General features: G+C 33.6%; 1 long non-coding RNA gene and 2 other non-coding genes across 3 annotated transcripts; all 3 read right to left on the reverse strand.

Annotated features, from left to right (window-relative positions):
- Positions 1-4,055: 4,055 nt before the first annotated feature.
- Positions 4,056-5,048, reverse strand: LOC108859351 (uncharacterized). Its single transcript, XR_001950472.2, has 2 exons — positions 4,738-5,048; positions 4,056-4,626 (listed from the first exon to the last, which is right to left on the reverse strand). It is a non-coding gene; the product is annotated as an uncharacterized LOC108859351 (long non-coding RNA).
- Positions 4,474-4,637, reverse strand: LOC130495389 (small nucleolar RNA snoR143). Its single transcript, XR_008934660.1, has one exon. It is a non-coding gene; the product is annotated as a small nucleolar RNA snoR143 (small nucleolar RNA).
- Positions 4,689-4,856, reverse strand: LOC130495388 (small nucleolar RNA snoR143). Its single transcript, XR_008934659.1, has one exon. It is a non-coding gene; the product is annotated as a small nucleolar RNA snoR143 (small nucleolar RNA).
- Positions 5,049-24,992: the final 19,944 nt, after the last annotated feature.

Here is a 24,992-nt window from a genome sequence, read left to right on the forward strand (position 1 = left end):
GGGGAATCGGGAACCAGAATCGGGTATCCTTTCGGAAGTACGACTCGTATATGCATTGATACCCAACTAGAGAAGCCCACTGACATTGGTAGTCCCTCGGGACAAGAAACGTCACCCCGGAAGCCCCGAGCTCTTTCAGCAAGGCTTTGATCCGATCGACCGACGACCAGGACGGATCCATGCTAGGCAGAGACTTGTCCCCTGCAGACGTAGAGCGCTCCACCTCGGGAGCCAATGGAGGAAGTTCCTCGAATGACCCATCCGGACAGAAGCGGATCAGACAAAAGGGACCCCTCTTTTCTTCTTTTTGACTGCGTCCTAAAGGCTCTTTCCATCTTTTGGCCCCTTGCGTACGAGATTAGCGAACTCGAACGAGGTCAGCCTCATCCGGGTCTGTCCCCCGGGATATTCCCAAAGGCGCCGACGTCTTCTTCTGGGCGGGAGGAGAACGTCTCTCAGGGCTATCCATTAGCGCGTCTCGGCCAGTACTCTTGAAATAAAACAGAAAGCGCGGAAAGTAGAGAGAAGGGAGAGACTAGAGAGAGAAAGTACCTGAGCGAGCAAGGAATGGCACGGATCTCGAATAATGTCATAATTAGGTCTAAACAGGCCTACGAAAGCCCATGAGACCCCTCGAATGCGGGCCATTTCTCGCGTCGCTTCATCTTCCCGGGTTAACCGGTTTCTGGACTAACGTTAACCAACCCGGTTTAACAATGAAAATTCTACCAACGATCGGTCATCGGCCGGTTAAGACGAACCAACTCGACTGACGCCGAACTCTGTATAATCCCAAACCATCTCTGTATATTCATCAGCGAAGAGGCGCGTCTACGCAAATGAACTGGGGGGACTTATTGTAGATGCTAGGTTTCACTCACCTACAAGGCCCGAGATGATAAGGATTTTGGCCTATTAAGCCGGCCGGCAGCTCGGTTCGTTTCAACCGGTGCTCGGAAGAAGGAATGTTTTGGCGTCAGCAAGCGCAGCAGCCGAGAAGGAGCTGTTCGCTCGGCTGAGAAGATCCCGGCCCGTCTCGCGGTCTAACGAGCAAAGGCCCATTAGGTTAAACTCTGCAAGGAACCAAGGAACACCACCTACTTTAAGGGGAAAGAGAGACGAGAGAAGGGCATCCGAAATCACACACACTCACTTGGCGACTAGAACTAGGGTTTCCATTGCTCTTTTCTCTCCGACTTGTATTTTCACCGGGAAAGCTCCCCGAGCTCGGGCTTGTTTTCCGATCACTTTTCTCATTTGTAATCACCTATTTTCTTGATTTAGCAATAAAATGCCTTTGAATTGATCCACCGACAAGTTCCGTCATATTTACTAGTTTAGACCGAATTCGGTTCAAACACATTCAGTTCTTAAAAACATGTAAATGTTTAACAGTTTTCGAAACTGCCTCTATATATACATTTGTTTTGGTCATTTAACAAAGCTTATATATAAAATAGTGCGAGGAGTACTCTGAGAGGGATTATGAAGCTTATAATATTATTTGCTTAGACGTCAATTATGATTTATGAAATATGTGTCTTTCTACGATGCATGTGTATATAAATATGTAACCTGATGATATTTCTAAATATTACAATTCATAAGTGTTATCGAAAATAATATTTAATTTGTTAAATCAAAAGAAACCGACAACATTGATCTCACTGTCTTGAACTATATGTACGAAGATCTCAATCAATAAAAGGATGTTATTTCAAACTTCCTTGATAAATACCAAAGTTTGATTAGGCATTAAAAACATATAGTTAAGTAATGTAGATGCATTACTCAAAACCAAACAAACCAATCACAAGAATACGACAAATGATAGTCAATAACCATACAAAAATCAACGTATATTAATTACTCAACCGCTTTCATTACTATTACACATTTCACCTACCAACAATCTCTAAAGTTCAAATTCGACACTGAAACTAAAACACAGGAATTAAACAAAGTCCAATAATCACCAAAACATACAATGTTTAATACCGTTACACTCGCACATGCGGGCATAAATTTCTTATAAATATTTATTAGTTTATGTCTTATTAATCTAAAACTAGTATAATAAATTATTACTTATGTTTTTAAATAGTTAATCAAACATCAAAATATTTATATATGTCAAATATTTTTAATCAAAATATATACTTATTATTGTGTTAAGTTTTTTTCAAAACACTCATATCTTAGAGATAGTTTAGAAAATATATTTATATTTTTTGGTTGACTAATATTTAATAATAAATTGTTTTGTATCCTAATTTTTTTTAACTTCTATAATAAAAATATTGTTTTCAGATAGGCACAAAAAAGAATATATAGAAGAATTTTTTTTTGATAATTCTAAAATATTATTTTGTAATCAATTGTTTAATATAGTATATAACATATAAACTTTATATCATTAAAATAAATTAGTGAATAGTTAGAAACTAATAATAAATTAATAACCTATCTAAAAGTCTAAAACCTAATAAAAATATGATAAATAAGAAAAGCTAATATAACATATAAATTTAATATTAATAAAATAAAATTCGTTTTTATTTATATAGAATATTCATTAAGGTTATTATTTTAAATTAATGATTTAATGACTCAGCTCAAAATAAATAATACATCAATGACAATTTAGGTTAAACTTAATAAAAATATGAGAAATAAGCAGAATTAGCTAAAATCATGGTGAACATGACAACTAAGCAAAATTACTTCATAAATAATAGTATAGATATAACTTTTTAAACTATTTTATAATTCACATACCGTACGCAGGACGGACCGACTCTAATTTCTCTATATTTCTAACTTTATTATAAAGTAATTCTATTATAGAATCCACTATTAAATCAAATCAAACCGTAGAGTATAGTTATTATAAATAAGAGTGGAAAATGAAGGAGAAAATAATACTCTATTTGGAGTCTACATACTCTTTGAATCTCCCACTTGTTCAAGGATCCATGAAATAATTAATCACTAAAGACTAAAACTGTCCATCGCCAATGATTGCCTTGAGCAACTAGCTTAAGAGAGATATGAAGCTGAATCAGTCAGACTACAAGTACAAGACAGTGTTTAAGTACTCGTTCTCTACTTGTCGAAAAAAGTTATAATTTTCATACCGGACAGTCAACAGAACATGACAGTGAAAACTCAGGACCTCCGGTCCAGAAAAAAAAAACTTGTTCTCGACCGAATCATTTTCTTTTTCTTATGGTTTAGTTTTTTTTTTCTAACCTCAACGAAACAGTTTCGTCGTCGTCTCCTTCAGACGGTAGATCTGAAAAATGAACTCACTACAACTTATTGGGCTTTTCCTTTCAAACGCGCCTCTATAGCCCATAGACCCATTTATTTTAACGAGACGATAAATCCCAAAAAAAAAGAAAAGAATGCTTTACGAACACATTACAAGGATTTGAACAAAACCAGACGGAAAATACAGAGGACTGGAACGAAACAGATTAATACAATGGGAGGAACACCATCTAAACGGAACTAACAATGTTCATCCTCAAAACTCCGAAACAATTCCACCGCAGTAGGAGCAAATCCTCTGCAGCTTCATTCTCCTGAACTCTTAATTATAGGATACCTTTGTTAGGGAATCATAACAAAGCTTACTGCAGCGACTTTAAGAAAAAAAGAGTTCTACAACAGCACGGATCAGAATGGTTGGAGGAACACACATGAGGGCTGAGTCTACGGATTCAATTTGATAATCTTGTAAGGTCTCAATGCAGCCAGAACCCAGTAGAGCAGGTTGCCTGCAGCTACAAGTTCCAGTTTACATTCCCTAAGTCCATTGCAAGCACAGCAAGCCCAACCAACTATAGTTAGTCCCTTGTCGTTCAACACCAACATCGAGATTCCGGATTTCAAATAAACCGTTACGGATTTCAAATAAACAGATTCTGTATGTAAAAGGGTATGGATCTCCGTTAAGGTTTCACCGTTTCACAAACGGTTTACTCATCAACACCCAATAACACGTACCATGAAATTAACAGATACTAAACAACCCATAAGAGACTAAAAAGTAGCAAGAGAAACAAAAACATGGACTTAACTGACACTTAAAACATTTTGTTCAACAACCAACACTTCATCATTACAATTGATTCCCTAAAACCACTCTAACCATCTCAGAAGTATTCTCCATTAGTAAAAAAATTGGGACCGAAGCCTACCATAACAAAGTATAAGCTGTTTTGATGAAGAGAAAGACATTCAGGTCAACAAACTCATACACCCTATCAATTTTTTCAAAGCTACGGGGGACAATAAGATTTGCAGATCTGAATGTCTTTACTCTCCATCATCCCAACCGTGCATATCTGCAATGTCACGAACCAACACCCACAACTTGACTCTTTTGCTAAAGAACTCGGACATCTTACACGAACCAACCTCATGCGAAACATAACAACAAATGTACAAAAATTCACAAGGATCAAAAATTGTGGGATAGATTTAGTAGCTGAGAGCGGAGAGAGAAGCCGCATAACACCTGTGGATCTATCCCAACGGTTGTCTGGCCGCTTGCTGATTTAATAGCAATTCCTTTACGCATCCTCGAAAAATGGCCATGCCACCAGAACGGGGTATGACCTTCGATACAAAGGTGCAGAAAACTCATTAACTCGACACAATTAAGAAAGAAAAAAAAACAATAGTGTAAGATAGATTTAGTAGATGAAAACAGAGAAACATCTGTTTCACCTGTGGATCTATCCCGACGGTTGTCTGGCCGCTTGCTGATCTAACAGCTCTCAATTTATGCACTGTTTGCTCCAAGACTATGCCATTCAATTTGACAAAGCCTTCGAAGCATAGTGCATAAAAATTTATAAACACAAAACCACAATACGAATCAAATGTAATAAAATAAAACTACAGATTCATGATAAAATGTTAGCCGTCGATCAAAGCCTAAAGACCACTATTAAACGAAAGTTATGGATTAGAAGTCTCGACTCTGGTTTGCCTTCGGAGAACGACAGAGCGCTGCAATTTATACAAGAGAAACAAAATTTAGGGTTTTGAGACGGCTTCGATAAATAAACCAATGTTTGTTTATCATCGCTTTGATGGGCCGTCCCAATAAAGCCCACAGATTTTATTTATTCGGGCTGAGGTTAACTGTGCACGGCGCGGCAAATAATATGTAACGGGAGTGGACCAAGTATACCGGAAGATTTACTTGGTCACTAGATCATTGGATCGACAATGGTTGAATGGTAGGTTAATAAATGATTTAATTTTACTAAATAAAAATATATTAACTATGAAAATAGAAATATAAAAACTAAAGTTAATATTTTCTAAATAGTTTCTTTTTTAAAATAATAGTTTGGATATGTACATATTTTATGCTTAAAATATTTAGAAAATGCATAATTTTACTTTTTCTATTTTATTTCATGTGATATGAAAAATATCAAAAAAAAAATAGTTTAGACTATTAAAAAAATTGTAATTAATTAAGATTTATGACATCTAAAAAATCAAGAATAAAATTCAAAAGTAAAACATCATTTTAATAAATTGTCAATAACAAATATAAATTAACACTAAATCACCATAATTCGCTTCATTTTCTTCTGGTGGCATAGTGAAATCTTCATCAAAATCTAAAAATCAAAAATAAAATAGCCTAATTGGTATTATGTATGATTAAAAATCAGAAAATTTAATCTAAATTGTAAAAATGATCAACAAAACAATATACACAGGACTTAGAACTCGTAAAATCTAGTACTACAGATTTAGAATAACAAAATAATCAACAAAAAAAAAGATACAAAATCAGTAGAGGTTAGCTGAAGAAGAGAAATAGGACAAAAAAAATTGTAAGAAACCTATTTTTAATTGGAAAATTAGAATATAAAATAGAATCTAGAAACATAATTATCTTTTTTAAACATAAAAATTATCTATTGGTTCAACCATTGGTTCAACCGGTACCGAATTTCGGATTTTGGTGGGTTTTGCGGGTTTTTAAATTTTGGGTTTTTCACAAAACCGAAACCAAATTTATCTCGGGTCACCGGGTTTACCGGTTCAACTGCGGGTTCGGGTTGGGTTTCAAAAAACTGGGGCGAACCTATTTTAATTTGGATGTATGGACTGGACCAAGTTCTAAGTTTTTAACCAATCTTCCAAAAGAAACATAATCAAACATAACAAATAGTCCATTTCCAAAATTTCTAATGAGGTTTAAGACTGGGAATAAATTACAAAGCATATACTCACGACTATTAAACACGGAGTTCCACAAAAAGGGATCATATTCAAATGTTCGATTGTATTTGCTTAATCCTGGTTCTTGATAACTTTTTTTGGTCATTTAAATGTTAGTATAATTTTTTAGTATACAGTACCATTTACTCATAAACAATTTTTTGCCATTATAACAAAATACTAGATTTTGATCCGCGCGCCCGCGCGGAAATATTTTCAAAAAATATATTGCTATTTATTTTTATGTCACTATTATATATTATATATATCATCATATAATTAATTATATTTTATACGTATCATTTAGGGCTGAGCAAAAAAAAACTAAATCCGGAAGACTAAACTGAACCCGATCCAAAAAAGTAGTACCAAGTCTGAACCGAAATTGATTTTAAATATCCGAATGGGTTCATAATTTTTATATTTAAAAAACCAAAACCGACCCGATGCGAGCGGAATATTTTGGATACCCAAATGTATCTGAAATGAATTTATATACGTATATATATTAACTATTTAAGATTAAATGTTTATTAAAGACATCCAAAATATATATGATATAATTAAATATCCAAAATACTCGAGAATACATAAAAATAGTCAAAACTAAATATCTAAAATAGTTAAATTATACTCAAAACACCAAAATACTAAAATATTTATTGATTGTCTATCCAATTATTCAAATTAAACCAATTTATATGTTAAGTTTAAGTATTTGACATATATAATTCAAACTTATATGTAATATATTCTTTTGTTTATAGATGTTGAGAAATTTGCATATACACTGAATTATAAAAAAATTCGAATAATTTAAATGGGTTATCTGAACTCAAGTTGAACCCACAAAGATCTTAACCAAACTCAAACCAAAATTTAGAAATTTAGAAATATCTAAAGAGAGCTGAAATATTTGTACCCGAAAATATGAAACCCAAATAGATCCGAACGAAACCCGAACAGGTGTCTGAACGTCTATCTCTAGTACCATCATATAAGTAATCATATAATTAATAATAATTTATATGTATCATCATATACATAATTACATATATTATATTTTAAAAACTTAATGTAAAATATAAAAATCATAATTTAAGTTGGTGTTTGAAATTGAGCTTTATATTGTATTTTCTTATATATATGTTGAAACAATTTTTATAATAGTTTTTGGACAATATTTTAATAAAAATCAATTTTTGAATATATTAATATTTTGAATTAATTTTGATATAATTTAATTTAAAATTATTTGAAATATGTATATAAAGTTTAAATTTTATTTTATGATTATATTAGACAAAATATGTTTTTAGCTAGTTAGATTGAGTCATATTTTATATTTTAAAACTGGTCCAAATAAATAGTTTCTCGAATATAATAGACTTTCAATTTTTTATAATAATTTATAAAAGAATACCCCAATTGTGACTCAAAACTTGGAGTCAAACCCAAAAGAATACCCCAACTTGGGTCAAAGACAAAAGTAACCTAAAAGGCTATTGAAATTACAACTATCTCCTTGTGAGCAAACAAAAAAACGGATTTATTTTTACGTTTCTACCCCTCGCAAGTCGTCTGTAAACAGACGACTTGAAAATAAGTCGTCTAGACGACTTAACTTAAAGTCGTCTGTACAGTTATTCTTAAACATAATTTAAAAATTTTGTAAAAAATATTTTGATAAGTGAAAAATTGGAATTATGTAATTAACATATGTCTTAAGAGATATAAATTAATATATAACAAATTTCAATTGTTTTCAGCCCAGTTGAGTGAAAGTAGTGAGTCGTGATATTCTTTAGTTTATGTTTCATCAACATATGTTGTAGTATTGTATGTGTTCTTAGGGTTAGATTTTGGAAAGCATTAAAACCGTTTTTGAAATTTTTTAAAATTACCTAAGCGTGTTCATTTTTGTGTATAGTAAACACTATTGAAGTATAATTTGATTTTATAACGTGGTTAGTAAGTTAATTTAGTCATTTTAGTTTAGGGGTTCATTTTAGGGTCTAGGACGACTTAATATTTAGTCTTCTGTGCCCAGACGACTAAATATTAGGTCGTCTGATGTACATTATCAACTAGAATAAGTCGTCTAAACCGGACCAAACCTTAAAGTTTACCAATGTACTTTTAAAGCTAACCGGATCATTTACCCAATATATAAGGTGATTTTTTTTTTTTTCATTTTCCGCGAAATTCAGAAACCCTAACAGTTCTCTCTCACCGGCGATATCAAAGGCGATTCGAATTCCCACTATTTTCGAACAACCATCGTTCTCAACGTCGGCTATCTATCTCACTTCATCCTCACCGTTGTCGCCGCAGCTTCTTCTAACCCTAGCGCCGCCGATTCCTCTAAACCCTAGCGCCCCCGCTTCCACTATTTCCGAACAAGCCGTCGCCCTCGCCACCGTGCTCACCAACGTTCTCACCGCCGCTTCCTCTAAACACTAGCTAGAACCGCCGCTTCTTCTAAACCCTAGCGCCGCCGCTTCTTCTCTGTAAACCGTAGGGCCGTTTCTCTGTAAACCCTAACTCCGGTAAGTCATCAAACTCGAGGAAAAGATGAACATAAAACGTTGTCTCTTTCAATTTACTCATTCTCACCGTTTTACGTTTATTTTTTCAGATCTATAACCACAATGACGAGTACTCCAAATCCTTCTGCGACTAATCAGGTCCGCTTGAAATTTTTCTAATGGAAGACTTGTAAGTAAGTCGTCTGGAAAGTCTTCCAACTGGACGACTTAGTAGACGACTTAAATATAAGTCGTCCATTTGGAAGACTTTCCAGACGACTTAAATATAAGTCGTCAACTAAGTCGTCCAGTTGGACGACTTTCCAGATGACTTATATTAAAGGCGTGATTGATTTAGCTTGTGTTCTGACTTCTATTGTTGTCTTTGATTATTTTGCAGACAAAAAGGATGGATATTCCAGAACTCCCCCGTAGGTTATACACTTTAGGGGAAGAGCCAGAACCCCACAATAGCATTTCGTATCATACGGATAACAAGAAGTTGCATACTGCTCTTAGGGAAGCTCTCACTGATGCTGAATTTGAAGAGCTCAAGGAGTCGAGATTGGGAGTTTTCATCAAGTTCAAGGAGCAGGGATTTGGTTGGGCTTCAAGGCTGGTTCACCACTTGCTCAGTTTAAAGCTGGACATTAAGAAGAAGTACGAGATGTGGTGTCTCGTTGGTCCAGAACCTGCGAGGTTTTCACTGTTAGAGTTTGAAAACATCACTGGTCTAAACTGCGAGTACATCGAGGACCTTGAGACACCAGAATGTGAAGTTACCCCAGAGATGGTTTCTTTCTGGGGGATGATGGGAGTTCATCTGGAAGCTGGGCCAACTACTGATCAGATAATAGCAGCACTGAAGAGATGCGGGGATTGGTCCAGGGAAGATCGCAAGCGACTCGCGTACCTTTCCATCTTCACTGGATTCATTGAAGGGAGAAAGTTTTCAACCGCTACACGAGCTACTCTGGCAAGGCTAGTGATGGATTTAGAACGGTTTGAGAATTATCCATGGGGGAGAGTCGCGTTTAAGGTGCTGATGGACTCTTTGTGGAACAAAGATATTACTGGCTGTTACACCGTGGATGGGTTTATACAAGTTCTTCAGGTCTGGGCGTACACAGCTATTCCGGGATTGGGTGCTAGTATTGGTAGTCCCAGAGAAAACAGTTCGCTTCCACCGCCTCCACCGATTCTGGCTTACGATGGCAGCAGAGGCCGCAGATTCATGAAAGCTGCTATCTTGAGTCAGGTACCTTTCCATCTTCACTTAATTAAGTCGTCTGGAAGGTCTTCCAGCTGGACGACTTAGTAGACGACTTATTATAAGTCGTCTGGAATGTCTTCCAGTTGGACGACTTAGTAGACGACTTATTATAAGTCGTCTGGAAGGTCGTCCAGCTGGACGACTTAGCAGACGACTTATAATAAGTCGTCTGGAAGGTCGTCCAGCTGGACGACTTAGTAGATGACTTATAATTAAGTCGTCTATTTAGTATTTTGTTTCAAATATCTAACTCGATTCTTCTTCTATTTACTGCAGACCCGCGTGATCAACTTTGTTGAGAAGAAGGACATTAGTGAAATGTGGCCAAAATGGGACTCTGAGGTTGAGGACGTGCCCGCGGAGAACATCATTAAAGTCATGTATGATCGGAGACCGTGGAAGTGGACCAGAGCAGTATCTGTTCTTCAAAGCATCGGCACCTGATCACAAAGGTTTAGGAAGAATGCTACCTAGTGGGGCGGCGTTGTTTTATGACGGATCAATGCCTTCATTTTGCCAATCAAAGAAGAAGTGGGGGGAGGACATTGATGATATCTATGCGGCAGTGAACTTGAACAACAAACATTGGGTTGCTATCTGGATATCGATCCCTAAGAGGCACATAGTCGTCTGGGACAGCATACCTTCATCTAGCGTACCAGAAGCATGGGATGAGATAATGGAGCCTTTTCTCGAGATGGTCCCTTATATGCTTGTTGAGTGCGCAGCCACCGAGGAAGAACGGGTCAAATACGGCGGGTTGGAGCGATACACATATGAGAGACTGCTGAAAGATGTACCCACGGCCAACAATGGTGATTGTGGCGTGTACGCTCTAAAGTACATTGAATGTCATGCTCTTGGGGTCCCCTTTAGCGCTAAAGACTTTGCTAGGTCCAATGCGAAGACTATGAGGGATAATATGGCTGTGGTTATATGGACGGAGCTTGTTGATCAGCATTTGAAAGATAATGAGGATGGTGGTATGTTCGTGGGCATGTATGATTAGATACACAAATCTAACTTGTATAGATTTTCTAAAAATTGAACATGTCGTTGTATTTGTATTTGTATATTTGTGTATTAAAAATTGAACTTGTGTATGATTTATGACTTGTGTATGTGTAGATGCTTGTGTATGATTTATGACTTGTATATTTGTGTATTAAAAATTGAACACAAATCTAACTTGTATAGATGCTTTATTTGTGTATTTGTGTATGATTTATTGTTAAGTCGTCTGGAAGGTTTTCCAGCTGGACGACTTACAAATAAGTCGTCTGGAAGGTTTTCCAGCTGGACGACTTACAAATAAGTCGTCTGGAAGGTTTGGACGACTTACAAGTAAGGTAGTCTAAAAATAGTAGAAGGTAGTCTAAAAATAAAATACACTGGACGACTTCGTTAAAGGTCTTCTAAAAAAAATACAGTCGAATGGATAGTAGAAGGTAGTCTAAAAATAAAATACACTTGAAGGGATAGTAGAAGGTAGACGAAACACTGGACGACTTAAAAATAAGTCGTCTGGACGACTTAACGATAAGTCGTCTGGACGGGTAATCAAGACTGGACGACTTAAATTTAGGTCGTCTGGACAACTAGTCAACTGGTTGTGTACATTGTGGTAGTCTAAAAATAAAATACACTGGACGACTTCGTTAAAGGTCTTCTAAAAAAAATACACTCGAAGGAATAGTAGAAGGTAGTCTAAAAATAAAATACACTTGAAGGGATAGTAGAAGGTAGACGAAACACTGGACGACTTAAAAATAACGAAGTCTGGACGACTTAAAAGTAAGTCGTCTGGACGGGTAATCAAGACTGGACGACTTAAATTTAGGTCGTCTGGACAACTAGTCAACTGGTTGTGTACATTGTGGTTTCGTATGGCCAGTTTCCTTGCAGTTTGAGCATCTCCGTGCCCTGTGTTTCTTCCTGGGTTTGTGTCCTCTCATCCTAGATAGCTCCAACCAAGATTGCCATCTTGATTTCTTCTGTCTCCCCGGACCACGCTTTACGTTTGGAGGAAAGCATTCTCGTTCCTCAATATGTTGTGACACGATAGGATATATATTCTCTGAGTATCCTGCATACAGATGATTCTTTGAGTAAAGTGGACATACAAGTGTGTCGATATGCACACCAGCATGTGTTCCAGCTGCTATAGCATGAGAGCAAGGTATTTTCTCCACTCCATAGACACCACAATCACACTTTACATGTTCCAAATCAACCACACAGTCTATTGTGCCACCTTTGACAAAGAAACGCCATCCATCAATTGGTTCGACCGTCATCGTATCCGCTATCTCTGATCGAACAGCAAGCAAGTATTCAACACCCCGGCTATGTTCAGTTGGGAGACTCAAAGCATCTTGTCTCCTTTTCCAATACCATTTTCCTAACTTCTGCCTTATGAACTCCAGCAGGAACGGAATCGGAAATCCTCTTGCTCGCTTCAGTGCGGAATTAATAGATTCAGCGATGTTGCTTGTTTTTATGTTGAACCTGTTCCCCTTACAATAAACCCTTGACCATAGCCTGGCGTCGGCCTTCTCCAAATACGTTGCAAGTTCCGGGTTTGCACTCCGTATCTCAGCCATGTACCGGTCAAAATCGTAAACCGTGTGCGCATAAGCAGCCCCTTTCACCAAGTACATGAGATGTTTCCCTTTAAACTTTTTGACAATGTTATCTTGAAGGTGATAGTAACATATTCCTCGGGTTGCCCAAGGAAACACCTTCTCACACGCACTTTTAATGGCCGCGTGCCGGTCAGAGACTATCACCAGAGGCTTGTCATGAGATATACAACTAGCCAATTTTGTGAAAAACCATTCCCAAGAAGGTTCATCTTCAGCATCCACGATCCCAAAAGCCAATGGGAATATCTGAAAATTGCCATCTTGTGCGGCTGCAACTAACATAACACCTCCATACTTTCCACTTAGGTGAGTTCCATCCACCACAATGACCCTTCTCTGATACTTAAAACCTTTGATAGAAGCTCCAAAAGAGAGAAATAGATACTTAAATCTTTTCTTAGAATCAAGTTCTATAGCCGTGATAGAATCAGGATTTGCAATGGAGATTTGCTCGAGATATGAAGGCAGACGCGAATACCCTTCTTCTGCTGATCCTCTCACCAATTTTTGTGCATATAACAGTGCTCTGTATGAAGTGGTGTAATCAAGCGTCATGCCAAACATGTTCTTCATTGCATCAGTGATATGCTGTGGAGTTATCCCGTCAATGATCCCAACACGATCAATGAAAAGACTACCAACATACTTTGGAGTACAGTGTCTCCGCTGAGCGATTCGGTCTCCAATTGAGCATAAATGTTTTTCCACATACTTTGTTACCCAAAACGTGTTTGGCCCATGTTTCACACTCGCTCTGATCTTCCATCCACAACCGCTAACCCGACATATTGCCACAAGGAGAGTTTTTGTTGATTTGTATATTCTGAAAGAAAATTTACCCCTCACTGCTGTCAACCGCAGCTCTGAAAGCAGTGCATCCTTGCTAACAAAACTCTGGTTGACATAGATGCTGGTACAATCCGATTTTCCTCCTTCAATAGCATTTGTCTTAGCATATGTCTTTTCAATTTCTTCAAAACAAATATTATCATCATCTTCCTCGTCCTCATCTAGAACCTTTCCATAAAGACTGTAATCCCCACCATTCTGATCCGTTTCACCAACAATAGTGTTATCAGCATCCTCCTCCCCATTTTCCTCCTCCCCATTTTCCTCCTCCCCATCTTGATTTTCATCTTCAACAGACTCATTATCACCAACATCTTCAGAACATTCATCAGCTTCATCATTATCACCAACATCTTCTTCCCATTCACCAGCTTCATTATTATCACCAACATCTTCTTCCCATTCACCAGCTTCTTCTCTTTTCTCTGAAACCGTTTCCACCTTGCTGCGGCTTGATACACAAAGACATACTCTATGCGTTTTGAGTATCTCGAGCAAGTTTCGAACTTGTCTATCACTTGTAACATGAATGGGAGGACTGCCTGGAGTCATCATCATTTCTGCTGGTAATGAGTAACTAATCACCACAGTCACTGATCTCATGTCCAGGTTATAATCTTCTTGAGCCATTGCAACAAGTTCAGCATGTGTTGAATCTTCATTCAATAAAAACAATCTTGCTCCTTTGAGATCATCAACCACAAAATCCCAACGGAAATCTCTCAACAACCATTGTCCATACACTGCATGTAACTTAAAAAGCATCTGCAAATATTCAAAATAAAACACATTAGTAAACATAGAGAAAATGAAGAAGTTCAATAAACATTATCGCAGACGACTTATAATTAAGTCGTCCAGAAGACTTAAAGGTAAGTCGTCTAAAGAGGTCACTTTTGCAATTGAAAATTAAAAGGGACGACTTAATTCTAAGTCGTCCGGCTTTGTTTGTTAAAAAAAAAATTTCAGACGACTTATATATAAGTCGTCTACGAGAAACGGGCTAGTTTTGCATTTGACCGAATCGTGTCAGATCTTTGACTATTTCTGGACGACTTATAATTCAGTCGTCTCTGGAAAGTAAAAATTTCAATATTTTATTCAAACTAGACGACTTACATGTAAGTCGTCCTAGGTTAGTTTTGTAATTGAAAAATAAAACTTGAAATTTAACTTTCTCCAGACGACTTAACTAAAAGTCGTCCAACTAGACGACTTAATTTAAGGTCGTCCGGGATAAGCAAGGTTTGACCAGAAAATTGGGAAAAATTCTGGACGACTTTGCTTTCCCTGGACGACTTTAAATTAAGTCTTCTGACGGGACGACTTTATATTATGTCGTCTGGTAAAAGTTAAATTATGAAGTTTTATTTTTCAACTACAAAACTAACCTAAGACGACTTACACGTAAGTCGTCTAGTTTAATAAAATATTGAAATTTTAACTTTCCCAGAGACGACTGAATTATAAGTCGTCCAGAAATAGTCAAAGATCTGACACGATTCGGTCAAATGCAAAACTAGCCTGTTTCTCATAGACGACTTATATATAAGTCGTCTGGAGTTTTTATTTTCAACAAACAAAGCTGGACGACTTAGTTTAAGTCGTCCGTTTGACCAGAAGACTCAGCAGTAAGTCTTCTACATACAGAAGACTTACAAGTAAGTCTTCTACGCGAACAGATTTTGAAAAAAATTCAAATTCGTACCTTAAACTAGGTGAGATGACTTCGTTTGCACACAGGGTCTTCTCCAACCACCCAGAACCTCAAACGAAAGCAACCGTAAGTCAAAACGAAAGAAATATGGCTCTGTCAACCATCGCCCATATTTTGAATCAAAAGCTTGAGTTTTTTGGATGAATATGGAGAGAAAGTGAAAGAAATGTTGTTTTTAGTTCATAACAATTGAAACAGAGAGAGTGTTAAGAGATTTACGTGCATTAAAGGGCATTAAAAGCTCCAAACAGTTCGTACAAGGTTGTTCCCACTATTCATGGCAGTGGCAATATTGTAAATACTTGAAGAAAATGTGGTTGAGAAAGTAAAGAAGCCATTTTCGAAAAAAAAATAAAATAAAAGGTTAATGGCATTTTCGTAGATAAAATGCAGATGTGGGGTTAAAAACTCAAAAAAAAAATGAGTCAAAAGAAAAGGTTAGTTTTGTGTTTGATTTCAAGTTTTGAGTCACTTTTGCAATAAGCCCTAATTTAAAACCCATTTTTTTAATATACTGCTATGTATGTTTCCAAATGACACTATATTCTTTTTCTATGTTTCCCAACTATTATCAAATATACTTTTACTTTAATAAGAAAAAATAAATAGATTACTTATTGTTTTTTTTTTGCTTAAACTTTAGATTCTTTTATTGTTAAGAGGTGAAAAGGAGTTTATTCCTTTTTAGGTAAGTTAAACATATCTATTTAAGGATTAATGTGTGTCAATGTGGCAATTTTGCGGATAGGAATCTTTAGGTAAAAGTATATTAATTTTCTTAGATAAATCAAACGTGATTTGCAAAGTTTCATAATAGAATATTAAGATATTTGTTACAATTTGATGATTGCTTTATAGTAGGAAAGGTTTTTGTAATTTATTAAATTAACCAAACGACTAAAATATTAGTTTAGATTTGATGGTCCGAAAATATCTTTTTATTTTATATATGGTTAGTTAAGATAATCGCTATTTATTTGTTTCTATTTAGGATGTTGTTTAAATAAGGATATTTGTATATGGAAATCGAAATCAATGATACTAACTCCGCGAATTTATGGCAATGTGAAGGGATTGTATTAGTGATTTTTTTGGGTCAGACAATTATAAAACGATGAGTTTAAGTCAATGGCATGGAATTGTAATTTTTGTGCAAAACTAAGGGGACAAAACTAATTGTACTTCAGTTTTAATAGTTTAGATTCACCATTAGTATTAGTCATCCATATTTATATATGTTGGCTTCAGACTTTTCATATTGAAATGTTGAATTCTTTGTTCTTTATATGCTACAGGATCCATATGTTATTATTGTCACCGACGTTATTATTTTGATATCTACGTTTTGACTAACTTCTCATGATGCAACATAATTGCAACTCCACCAAAAACTAAGTACATATAATTATTTACAAGTAGGAAATTAATGTGTGGTGGAGAGAGAGAGAGAGAGAGAGAGAGAGAGAGAGAGAGAGAGAGAGAGAGAGAGAGAGAGAGAGAGAGAGAGAGAGAGAGCCAAAATATTACTATTAATGTTTTGAGTTCCAAAGCAAAGAATAAAGACAGATCCATTCATCATTCATTTTCACTCGGACTATGTTTGCTCAAGCTAAATCAATAAAATAGACGTTATAAAAAAAATCAGATCCATTCATCATCTGTCGGCGAGCCTTTATTCCTCATCTGAAATTATTAAATATCTAATTATGGTTGTCTTTTTTATCATAGTTCTTTTACTGATTTAAAATTTCTAAACAACGTCGTTTTGAACTTAACGGAGATTAGAGACAGTATTTAATTCTGTTTAATCATTATGTTATCCGAGTTAACGTCGTACTTAATTTGGTTTAGTCAAACTAAATTGATGTTTAAAATGGCTAGTCAAATTAAATTGGTGTTTTAAATGGTCTAAGGGAAAGTTCAGGCTTTTTTAACCAAATTTGAAAGTTCGTGATTTAAAAGACAATTTTCCCAAATTCAATTTCTTATTCTTTATCTCCAAGTCTTGAAAAATACTAAAATTAGAGTTAGACGGACATTTTACCTAGATCCGAATGAACTGGAACCGACCCATAATACCTGATCTAAGGCCATGCGCATCGGAGTCTCGTGGGAGAAGTTCACGCGTTTTCCGAGGTGAAAAAATAATAAAATAAAAAAAAAAGACGAACCCGTCTCGTGCGAGATCACCACGGTGAACCCGTATCATAACTGTAGCGCGGGCCCCACGACACGTGGTGGCCCGCGATTAGTCTGTTTTTTGTTTTTTTGTTTTTTTTAATCAAACAGAAAAAGTTAAAAAAACTAATAAAAAAATCAACCCGTGAACTCGAGCGACGCATCGCTGATGCGCATGCCCTAAGATCGAATTGACATTTTACAAATATCTAATTGGATCTAAAGGTTTTATATCTAGTTGGATCTAAAAAAAATTATATCTAAAAGAATCAAAACCAAAAAGAACCGATTCAAATATATCTGGATTTAAAAATAACCAATCCAAATAAAACCAATCCGATAAGAATCGATTTATATCCGATTTTAAACATAAATATCCAAAATTATGATTTATGTGTTCTATTTTCTATATTTTAACTCATGACTTAGTTGAAATATTTTAACATTATTATCATTATTATTATTGTTTATAATATTCTAGATAATATGAAGCTTTAAATGTATAATTTAGAGTTTAAAATATATATATTAATTATTAATAGTTTATATTTAGTTATTTTTCAATATCTAAATAAATATGACAAATTTTAGATAAATCCGATGTGGCATGGATATCTCGTATCTTCTTCTGAGATCTTAAATAGATGTACTCGACGTAAGATTTGCTATAGACTCGGAAATTAAATATATATATAACATGTATTTAAATTATAGATTTGAATCGATACATATCCGAGAAGAATGATCTGGACTCAAACTAAAAGCTTTCAAATACTAAATTGGATCCAAATATCAAGAATAAGGAAGACTTGAATCTGAAAAAAAAAACAATTCAAACTCGATATGGACACCTGAATATCTAGACCTAATTAGAACAATGATCAAAGGCTACAATCAGGGACAGACTCAAGGCTAACAGTACAAGGTCCTGTGCCCCCCCCCCCCCCCCACGACTGATTTTATATTTCTTTGTAGTAATTAGTACAAATCTAAGGATTGTTCCTACTTAGAAATTATACATGATGTACCTCCATCAAAATGTTGTTCTACATCTGCCCATGGCTACAATTCATATAGTTATTAAAAGAGAAAAATGTTTATCAGTTAGTTTTCAAAAAAAAATGCATCGGTATCGGTAAAGAGTGTCAAACTTATAGATTGGGGCACATGTTAGTATGAATAATTTGTTGCTTGAGATAGTATCATAAACATCACATGCAAATCTTTCTCTAAAGTTAATTATCAAAATTTTCCAAATATTTTAAAATAAATTGTTTCATGTTCAGTTAACAGAGAATATATGTATAAGAGCATCTCCATCATATACTATTTTAATGTCAAAACTATATCATATCAATAAAATTTTAATATTAGTATTTTTGAGCCTCCGACGGAGTCCGACCACAACACTGAACACTAAAAGTTTTTTGATCATTATATTATTAATCATTTTTTAATTTTAGTAGTTTATTAAATACTAATTATTTTATAACTAAAATTTGTTAACTAATATTAAAACTACACTTAAAATAACATTTTTATTTCAAATATAAATATATATATTAAAGCATATTATAATATTATTATTATTAAAACATATTCTTACAACTAAATAACTAAAACACACGAACAAAAGTTAAATTACATTTTACTAAATTTAAAAATTAGTATATTTAGAAAATAAATATTCAGTCAATGTATTTTGAAATTTATGAGCTTTTCGTATCTTTGATTTGCTTGTGGCAAGTTATTTAAAAAGAAAAAAAATGCACATCGTCAACACTTGTCATTTCAAATTATTTCGCATTTAAACTCCAGTTTCTTCGATTGTTGTATTTATATCATATTTATCCTCTATTATCATATTTTTCATTATGATACAGGTTCGTCATTATATCAAATAACATTATCTTATTCCATAATTGTGTTGGTCTAGCTACAATTGAAAATCTTGATTGCGATATTCCAAAAACACATTTCACGTCTTTTCTGCATGATCCTTATTCACTATTCACTGCAACTCATATTTGATTCATATAGATTGTGGATTGTTTAAACAAAGAGCCATTTGCATGGAAAATAGTAAATAAGTTAATAATTTGCGAATATGGAAAACAGCAAAAAAATGGAGAGAGAAACAGATTAAAAAGACTTTGTTAGCCCTATGAGTGTTCAAAGAAAGAGAAACAAAAAACAATCACGATGTTTTTTCTAGAGTTTTCCTCTATTACTTTACCTTTTATTCTGAACTTCATCTCTTTTTAGAGAGAGAGAAAAAGATGGCAGAGAGATAAAAGAGCAAACTCTGGTTAATGAATTTCGAATTAAAGAAATACAAGCTCCGATTTGAACCAAGAAATATAAGCTGAGATTCATGGCAGACCGGTGATGAAAGGAAGATAGAGCTCTGGCGCAGTGGTGGTACACCACCTGAGGATTACAAGGTTCTGGAAACCAAAGTTAGTGGCGGTAATGGTTCACGTGAAGGAGTAATTTGGTTGTTGTAACCGGCGGTGAACAGTGACCAAAGAGTCGATTGAGACGAGTTAACTCTGCAAGATTCTCATCTTCGTCTTTCTTCTGTGGCTTTCGTGAAACAGATCTTCTGATACGGTGTCGTGTGTGTGATTGGAGTGAAAGAAGTTTTTTTTAACCATAAAGACAATACTCAACAAAGGAGTGAAGCAAGTTGGGTTTGTGTGCTAGTAAAAAGAGCTAAAGAAATCTGTCTTGTAATTCAGTAGATTCCATTTGATAATTCTTGTAATAGAAAAAATAAAAATATTGTATGTTTAGCCGGCTAAAAAAGATATATGTTTTGTATTTTTTAGATTTTTTTATAAATTAGCATGTTTATATTATCATTTAACTGGATCTTTTATATGTTAGCTGATATTTAGATTTAAAATCACAGTTATACATATAGCTTCTACGTATCATTTTTAAATCAATATTGTTATATTCTGATTTATCCGGATATTTTATATTTTAGCTGGTATTTAATTTATAGTTACCGGCTATATGATCAGTTGATGGTTGTTATTTTGTATCAATTCGGATAAAAAAATAATTAATTCTATAATAAATCACAAAACATATGATTGGATTTATATGTTCGGCTAAACATAGAATTAACTCATTAACCATTCACGATACATAAGATAAAAATGGTTGTTTAGCCGGTTAAGATTTTACTTGACTTTTTTTTATAGTTAGCCGGTAATATATATGAATTATCTCGACAATGTTATAGTTAGCCGGTAATATATACTAATTAATGATGTTGTTTGTGAAATAGCCGGTAATATATACTAATTACATTGACATTTTTATGGTTAGCCGATAATATATACTAATTATCTCGACATTTGAATATAACATGGTCTAGGTTGCACAATCAAAATTTTGAGGTGAAACTAAAGCGTTATTTCTGCAAATTAGAAAGTTTGGAGCCGAATTAAAAACATCTAAGACTCTGAACATTCGGGCAATTCTTAAAGGGGTTAAAATGTAGAATTTGAAAGTCTAGGGTCTATTTGTAAAGCTATTTGTACATTTGGAGATTGTGAGATCAACTTGAGAATACCCAAAGGTTGGAGGGTTTGTAATGCAAAAAATAAGAAATCACCATTGTTGCTCGATTTATTTTGCAACGAAACAGAGATGGCAAGACGATGAGGATGAACACGACGACAAAGTTTGAATCTGAATATGACAATGTCAGCAGAACAAAACAACAGAGATGGTTCAGTGACCTGATCCACAAAACCCACAAAAAAACATACCAAAAAAATATGAGATTTTAAACTGTCTCGAATGAAAAAAAGAAAGAAAAAAAGAAATTATTGGTTTTTTTTTTCCGGTCAAACAATACATTAAAGATGAACAATAAGCTTACAAAAACAAGCTGAGATAAAATCATGGATTTTTTTGAAAGTGAAAATTTGAGTTCTGGTAGAAATGAATTTAGAAAAGAGGAGAGAGATGTCGACAGATAGGAAGAAGAAAAATAAAAATATTAAATTAGTTTAGGTTTAGGGCTAGTATTGTCATTAATGAAAGTGAAAAGTTGAAGTTCCATTTTTGCAAATTACATGATTATTGGTGTATAGGAGTGCTAATTTCTCAAAAGTATATCATTTTGGATATATAGCATCAATTAGCTAATAAGCCATATTATTTTTTCCAATAACATTATTTGCAGGTGTAAAAATACCTTCAGCGAGATCAACAAAAAAGATGAGATGTCTCTAGCACATTAATTAATACCATCATTAGATCTTGGTAAACCAAAATAAGTATGTCAAATCCAAAAAAAACACAATCAACTACAGCCTTTAGAATAATGGCAAGAGAACTACTAGGACTAACATATTGTTTTCCTTCAAAAGTTGGACAATTTTTCCATTTCCATTACGTACAATCTAAATTACCTCAAAATTCTCTGGGTTCACCAATATGAAGTAACCGTGCAACAACATTAATGTCAGATGATTGAAGATAACAAACTTTAAATACATCAATAATTGCACGACAAAATCATTTTGAACTTTCCAACGAAGCATATTCACCTATTTGATATACTCAGTGGGATCCTCTGGTAAAATGTACCCCAACATCCAAAATGCATCATTTACTTTTGTTTTCAAACCTAACAAGCCAAGTCTACCAAGGCCATCTATTCGTTGGTCAAAATAATTATCATGTCTTTTTAATAGCTTCACAAATATGAAGAAACAAATTACGACCTATCCTAAATTTTCGTCGAAACATCATCTATGGAAACAAAGGATTTCCTGAGAAATAATCTTTGAAGAGATTCATGAAACATTATTCCGGTCATGGTTAATACCTATATGACCATGGATATATTCTCCATGAGATCTCCGGCTAAAAATATTTTGGATGATAATTGTTTGCAGTAATTTGACAAACTACTTGCTTTTCAAGATCATCGTAATAATAATAATCTCAAAATGAAGAAAAAGAAGAAATATATGAGATGAACTACCATATGTGAAATTTGTCTTCCATGAGAAGAAATTTAAGTGATGATCTTCTTTTTAAAGCAGAGAAATTCTTAGGTTCACCCCTAGAGTGAACCTTTAGGTTCACCCAACCAATATGATTTCGTTATTTCATATTCAGTATCTTTAAAAAGGGAAATAAAATATTGTCAAGTTATATTCTATTTTAAACTAAAAAATAAAAATAAATCAAAAATAATATTAATTGCAAACAAAAATACATTTAAAAAATATTTGTAATACCGTTAGCCAAACAGTAAACCCTAAACTCTAAACTCTTGGATAAATCCTAAACCCTTGGTAAATCCCAAACATTTGGATAAATTCTAAATCCTAGGGTTTAGGATTTATCCATGGGTTTAGAGTTTACCCAAAGGTTTAGGGTTAAGTATTTAGGGTTTAGGGTTTAGTATTTAGGATTTATGGTTTAGTGTTTTGCTGACTGTTTTAAAAATATTTTTTAAAAAGATCCAAAGATTTAGGACTTATCCAAGGGTTTAGGGTTTACCAAAGATTTACGGTTTATGATTTAAGGTTTAATGTTTAGTGTTTTGCTGACGGTATTTTAAATATAAAACTTTTTTTGCGACTACTATTATTTTCTATTTATTTTTATATTAAAAATATAATAAAACTTGACAATATTTTGTTTCCTTTTTAAAAAAAATAATGAATATGAAATAATGAAATCCTATTGGTTGGGTAAACCTAAAGATTCACTCTAGGGGTGAACCCAAATATTTCTCTTTAAAGCATATGATAGACATTGTATAAGCACTATTTAAAAGAGAAATAAATCAAACCTCTTTATTTTTTTTGCCAGATCTAGTCATTGTATTCACCAATCATCAATGCTATTAAAAAATAAACACAGCATATGGACCTAACTCAATTCTATGTAGAGTATTTTTTTTAAGATATATTATACAATTTTATCTAACCTGTAATATTACTAACTATATATCTTTCAATATATTTTAAATATTGTAAGATATCTTTAAGTATTATTTAATTATGGTAAGATTTAAAAAAGTAAATCTAAACAAATATCTCGGTAAATTATGTATTAATTGAGATCTTCCAAATCAAATTTCATTTAATGCAACTAGAATAAATTAGATTTTGAAATATTTCTGACATTTTAAAGTTTATTCTTCAAACAATATATAAAAAACAAATTAATGTTGTCATATCAATAAATTTTGATTTTTCTAATATCATTTTCTTCATTTTTCGAATAGTAATAATTCAAAAGTAAAAAAAAAATACAAATCAATTAGTTTTTTTCAATTTTATGTACAGTTTACAAGTATATAAAAATTAATTTTAGAAATATTATCACTTTTCTCAGGGTTTTTAATAAGTCGACCATGTTTAGGTCACGGGTTAATGCTATTTTTTAGATTTTATAGGGTTTTATCACATATTTAATTAACAAAATGTTCATTAAATTTTGAACCATATTATATACCATAACCGTGTTTATCGGTTCAATCGCGGGTCCGGAATTGGATATGAGAACACTGAATATCTATTTTAACATAAATATATAGATCAAAGTTCAAATATAATACTTAATATCAACTAGCATTTTTATCCAAAAATCAAATCGGCGATTTTGAAAGCTCAAATAAAGATCTAGTCTATATTATTAAAATATAAGTTTAAATATAAAATATCCCTTAATTTTGCAAGTTATTTACACTCCAATACCATTGAAATTATAAATAATCCTTACTTTAACTAATGATGTCTTTCTGATTAATAAATGCATTTTCCTAATTAAAATGTGTACTTACAAAAATGGAAACAATACTGAAAACTCAAAATCAAATTGCATTACATCAGAAAGGGAACAATGACAAATGAAAATCAAAACCAAAATTATTTTGCCCATGACTTAACTATAACTTGCAGCTTCCTTTCAATATAACCCGTTTGACAAATCTTCTTTACTTCTTCACCTAAAGATGATGTACCTATATACAAGACAATTGAGGATTAATTTAATTTCATATTTTTAAAAAATTTCAACCAGCCGGATTTATCAAAAAATCATATAATGGAGGTTTACTTTATTTTTTTATATTTGAATTCGAACCAATTATTGGTTTCAATATATTCATACCTATTATATTTGTTTGGTTACTATTAACTAAATTTTACCAAATTTCGATTTATATAACCTTTAGAAACAAAACAAAATAAATACATTATTCCTATATGGCAGATATTCATAGCATTAAGTGTAATGTTCAATGTAGTGTTGGTGAACATGGCTCTATCAGATTCCTTGAAACCCAACGATATTCCTATGAGCTTTGCTCTTGCAAACTGGATTATTTATTCTAAAGATTTTCTAAGAAATCTGACTTAACTAATTTTCCATAGATAATGTGGTATATTTGGAAGAACGTAAATGAGAAGGTCTATAACTAGGGGTGGATCCAGGTAAAGTGAGGGTGTGGCACGTGCTACACTCTATTTTTTTTGTAAAGATTTTTGTTCAAAATTATG

The sequence above is a fragment of the Raphanus sativus genome, chromosome 5 (genome assembly GCF_000801105.2).
Source record: "Raphanus sativus cultivar WK10039 chromosome 5, ASM80110v3, whole genome shotgun sequence".
In the NCBI taxonomy this organism is placed as follows: Eukaryota; Viridiplantae; Streptophyta; class Magnoliopsida; order Brassicales; family Brassicaceae; genus Raphanus; species Raphanus sativus.